The following is a 6,000-nucleotide window of genomic DNA, read 5'->3' as shown; positions in this document are numbered from 1 at the left end:
CCCAGCTGTCTGTGTTCTTTACCCACACTTGTATTTTGGGGGGCATGTGTGTGCATAATAATCATCACCTTTGCCTGGTTTCTGGCCTGCTTGTTAAGTTCAGCATATCAGAATAAAATACATGGGCTTTGTGCTTGGAGGCGGGGATTTTGATGGAGGAAAAGGACAAATTAAGTTTAACACTCATTATTCACCCATATTGAAAATTTTGTGTATGGCAAAGACAGAACTAGTGCCTGTTGGGGGGATGTGTCTCAAAGGGACAGCTGCTTTTGCTGCCAAAGGATGCAAGTAAGTCCAGTGTCACATCAAAACTGGGACATCCCCCCCGCTGCTACCTGGAGATCTCTTCTTCTGAACTTCTCTTTCTTTTGGATCCTTTTACTCCTTTCTCCAGCAGAGCCTGGAGATCCTCTTCCCACCTGACCACTGGTATTGTGGAACGTTTTTGCCTTCCCAGTCCCCAGGTCCCTCCAGTTACTTACCCATGCCTACCTCCATCCTTGTCCCATCTGCCAGGAGCTGTCTGCTTATCTGGTGCTCCTTTTCTCCCCTATATTTGGGAGTATCTAAAGTCTCATAAGGATCTTGTTATTCCAGGCCCTCTGTTGCAGAATATAACCTCACATGGGTATGAAGTAGAAGAAATTCTGGGATCTGAGGGAAGAGATATTGCCTCTGTGATTGATGTGTAAAAAGGACAGAGCATTTCCTACATTGCCTTTTAGAGCAGAGCACACAAAGATGTTGGATTCTACTCGTGTCAGTGGATGCTCCATTTGCAAGCACTACAAAAGTATGTAAATCTGAGGCACAAATCTGTGAAGGGATGGGAAATCATCACTTACAATGCACGCTAGCCTCAGATCACATAATGTAAACTGTGTATTCTTCATAAATATAAAAATTTACAGAGTGGATATATTTTATATAAAATTTACAGAGTGTGGTTTCATCACAGAAATGTAACACGTTAGCAACTTCTATTACTACCACTGCAATTACCGTACTGTAAAGATGTACTGATGTTTATATACACATAAAATTATCAATTTTAATACACATTATTTTCTTTGTCTGAAGAGAAAAGCACAAGACAAGGAAGCATCAGTGCCCAGGTCTTCAAGAATTATAGTTTCATGTTTGTCTTGTTCTCATGAGTAAATGTAGTATAACCTTGCTCGGGTTTCCAGATCACCGTCCCAAACCAATCAATTAGGCACTGAATTAGAGTAGGGCCAAATTTCACAGTATATCCTTTCCCATCAACTCCAGAGTAAAAGAAGGCGTACTTGTCTTTCAAAGGCTAAAACTGAGAAATCCCTGGAAAACAGCACCTGGGGGAGCAATTACTGTGAAACAGTGTTGGAGATACAGTGGGATTATTAGTACAGCATTCCAGCATACAATACATAACTGTACAGGTAAGTGAGAATACAAGAGCAAGTATAAACATTCCACACTAATGAGGCTGCACAAGTGCTAAGATAAACATTTCCAAACCTGAGCACATTGAGACACTTAAGTGTAGATTTATGGACCCAAGTAAAAATTCTACTTTGAAAACAAACTGTAAAAACATAGGTGAGGGGGAAGACCTCTTGCCATTTTCATAGTTTTTGAAGAACCAAGGCTTCCCAAGTTTACCCTGGCTTGTCCTGCTGTTTTCTGGAGCCCCTATTGATTAGCAGCTATGCAGTAAAAACAATGGGTGGCTTGTAGCCATAAATATTAATCAGAAGAATGTTAAATGCATTGCATTGTTCTCTTTGGCAGTGGAGAGTTTGCTGGGGCAGGGGTTATTAAAACATGCTGCTGTGCCAAAGAGAATGCAGTTAATGCCTTTGCTATTTATTCCTCTTGGGCAGTGGAAGGGTGGGGAAGTCTTTTGTGAGGCCAGTGGAAAGCCTGTGTTTCAGAGCTGACACAGGTGATGCCCGGGACAGCAGGGCTTTACCCCAGCGCAGCTGCAGTGAGGTGACACAGCACGGCTCTTCCTAGGGCAGCCTTTCCCGGGTTGGAGGCTGGGAGAAGGTGCCTCTGTTCTGTCTGCACCGGCCCATGTGCCTGTGCTGGTCACAGCTGCACTCACCATGTTCAACAAGGAAGGAGGACATTTCCACCAGGCGTCCTCAGCAGGCAGTCACCAGACCTGTCACCTGACAGCACTGGCCAAGTCCAAGCTAAAGCTCATGTCCTGCACACGCTACCTTTCCTAACATATTTTCCCCTTGGGAGTGCTCCGACTAGTGCATTTTGCACCACAAGCCTTGGTGTGCATCACGTGTTTGCTTTAAAACTAATCACTGCAGCTCCACAAACAGTTCCTGAGGGACGAGGCAGGGCTGCTGCCAAGCCCAGGGCACCACTCCTTCCTCTTGTCCCCGACTGCTTGTTCCTGCCTTCCCTGGGTACAGGCACTGGGGAGAATGTGTGTGGCCACCTGGTTAATGCAGTCATGGACTTAGCTGAAAGCTAACATTGTCAGGTTTTTACTAGGTTAGTTTTCAGGCAGAACAATTCCCTGGTCTGAGTCATTGTCGACAGAAATTTATGCCAAATCAGTCTAATAGCAGAATGTAAATAGAAACCAGGTCTGCTGACTGCCAGAAATGTGCTTTTTTCATCAGATCAAAGAGTTGGTAGAGTAACTACAGAATAATAAACAGGTCCAAAAGAAAAGCTAATAAAAGAAAACAATTTTAAGTTCTGCATGTCCCTACAAAAGGATTTACCTGTAAGCAAGTGTTTCTGAAGTGGTCCCTCCTCCAGGCATGGAAGTGGTATACATACAGATTCTAGAGAAATGTTTCACAGACTTCTCCAGTCTGTTTTAATAACTCTGCCTTTCACAGTTAATCACATCTTGCAGACTAAAGGCTTTTCTAGATTATCAGATCTCATCCAGGCAATGACAACAGCCTCTGAATGCAACCAGTGTTGTCACTTGTGCAAGTAAGTTTTACATTGTCTTTCAGCCATACCTGGAAGAGCTGAGACCCATTTTTCAGACTTTGAGAAGGCAGAGATAGTTGGAAGTGGAAATGGTGCTTGACAGGCTTCTTTTTTTTCCCCAGTGCTATCTCTAAGTTGATAGATTTTATATTTTAAGACTCCTTTCCAGTTGTGCTAGCTATGCATCTTATGGAAGTACCTGTGATGAAAAGATGTCTTCCATTACTAGTTGTGACAAGCTTTCCAGCTCAAGAAGGAAGGTAATCAGAATGTCAGATAAGGTAATCAGAAGCAGGATAAAAAGCAGATTCAGAAGAAACCAGAACTTTTCTGGGCTCTGATGTCTGACTCTATCCTGTTAATAGTTAGAAACATCCCAAGCATGATTTCTGGCTTAGATCAACTCGTATTTGTCAAGATCCTTTCTGTGGCACTGTTAGTGGAAGTTAGCACACAGCAGACATGATTCCCACTAAGCAAACTGCTTGAAACCATTCTTTTTTTTGGTGATTATAAAATCAATTGCCATTCTGTGCCCATAGGCCTTAGTGGCAGAGGGTGAGCCTCAGTGCTTCCTTTGCTGCTGTGGATGCAGCCAAGTGTTGAGGACTGACTGGCAGAATGGAAGGATGTTGGGATTACTAATCTTGTGCGTTAAGAAATGATTCTGTCTGTGTTGCAGTGTGAGGAAATGCAGGCATAAACTGTGCCAAGCTCTTTCAGCACAACATTTTTTTGTTAAAATGGACTGTTTTTTCCATTCACTTCTCTATGCCTTTTGCATGCAGTTCCATGACAGCATAAACAACTTTCTGGGAGATGTCCTGCCCTTTTGGCTTACATACCTTGATACATGGAATTAACTCTTGTCTAGGCCTACTGTAGGACAAGGGCTTCTGTGAAGAAAAGGGACTAAGTCACCTGCTGAATTGACAAAGCTCCCAGCTATCCATTCATGTTTGGCAAACTTCATCTGTACTGCTTCACATGTAAGAAGTGTCTTATAAACATTAACAAATTGGCTCAAAATGAGCTGTTGTGATTTTTCCCATTTTGCAGCTGGCAAGGTGGAGACAGAAGTGAAGTTGGTGAGATTACTCCCTAATGAATGAATTTCTCTCTCTCTCTCTCTCTTTTTTTTTTTTTTACTTTTAGCTTCTAACCTGTTTTTAAGAGAGGTTTTGATAGATTTTCCTCCTTTTATGGATGAAGTGGTCAGAACTATTAAGCTTTATAAAATTATTTTTATATTCTTTACTGTGAGGATGGTGAGACACTGGCACAGGTTGCCCAGAGAAGTTGTGGATGTCCCATCCCTGTCACTATTCAAGGCTAGGTTGGATGGGATATGGAGCAACTTGGTCTAGTGTAAAATGTCCCTGCTCATGGCAGGGGGGTTGGAATTAGATGATCTTTATGGTCCCTTCCAACCCAAACCATTCCATGATTCTATGATTTTAAAATTAGTACTGGAAGATTTGAAATTACAGTTAATATTTCTGTTTATAACAGGATCTCATTGGCTTCACAAAGAAGGTACATACCATTACCTTCACCTCATCTTTTGAAAATTAGAGATAAATGGCAACCCATGCTGCTCAAGGCCATGAAGAACAAGTCTATGACAGCCAGATCCACATCTTCCTACTTTAATTTCCAGTTCCCTTTAAATAGTTCTCAAACCTAATATAATTCTCATTCATTATAATTAATATAATTAATCATATATAATTAATGCCTAATATGCTGTTGCAGTTTGTGAATACCAAACAAGCTGGGGTTGGCTGCACAGTCTGTGTTCAAATTCATCTGTTTAGAACAGTGCTAGCAGCACCAAAGCCTATACCAGCAGCTTCACAGCTATGTGAATACACGTTGTGCAGTTCCATCTATGGAGGGGAAGGTGAGACTGCATTCTCCATTAACTGATTTTAAAACCAAGCTGACAAAATTAGCACCAGATCCATGTGCTGACCAGAAAATCAGCAGAATATCCAATCTGGTAGCACAAAGCTGCACTTCCTCTTGTGTGTTTTGAGAGAAGATGTTAGAGGGGCGTATCTGCCTTCACCCCTGTAGCTCACAATGCTCAGCTTGACAAGGATTTCTGGCCTCAAATCCTTCAGGGAGCATTGCTTTCCGTTCCCAACAGCAAGTTCTCAATGGAAATGGCTGCAAATCATTGCTTGTAGAGGCAGATGAGAGTCATCCTGGTGTAATTCGGAAGCTGGTGGGGTAAATTGCCCTGTGATTTTTACAACTTCGCATAAAGCAGGACATTGACACAGGAATGCAGACCTAGAAGGGTGACAGAAAATCACCCATCAGTAGAGAGGGGGGAGGCTGCTTTGTCCTGTCACAAAATAAACATCCGTTCACCATTCCAGCTTTACAGCTTTTCTTCATATGTTAAAACAAGCCTGCAAACCATGACTGATATAATTTCGAGTTATTAATTAGTTGCTGCTCAATCCTTTATGAATGTGCTAGCGAAGCCCTCTGAGCTTCACTGAGATCAAAAGCCTGCTGGTCCACAGGGCTCCCCTCCCCCTGGGCAGGCAGGCTTTCTGAAAGAAAACGATTAAGTGACAAATTATTCTTTGGAGGTACAAGTGCTGTGTCTGCTGGGTTGCTTTGGTTGGATCCGATCCTTTCATCCTTACATCAGTGGTCCCAGGGAAGCCGCCGGGTTGGGCTCCTGCCTTTGAGCCTAGGCAGCAGGGTGGAGCTATGAATTTGTTCCCGTGGCCAAAGGTGCCGGCAGCCGCCTGGGTGCTGCTCTCAGCACAGGTTGTGGCCGAAGAGGGTAGAAATGGGATGCAAAGCTTCATCATAAAATAGTTTGGTTTGGAAGGGACCTGTAAAGATCATCTAGAACAATTATTCTGCAAAGCGCAGAGACACTTTCAACTAGATCAGGTAACTCGGCCCCCCATCCAACCTGACAATCAGTGTTTTCAGGGATGGGGCATCCACCACCCCTGTAATCAGGGATACTTGGTTGAGTGAGGAAAACAGAATCTAATTATTATATGCAGCTTGTGA

The sequence above is a fragment of the Pseudopodoces humilis genome, chromosome 1 (assembly GCF_049639895.1).
Source record: "Pseudopodoces humilis isolate 2021_Gansu_Grassland_sample_001 chromosome 1, ASM4963989v1, whole genome shotgun sequence".
NCBI lineage: Eukaryota > Metazoa > Chordata > Aves > Passeriformes > Paridae > Pseudopodoces > Pseudopodoces humilis.
The sequence above is the reverse complement of the archived record's forward strand: the minus strand, read 5'-3'. Positions refer to the sequence as shown.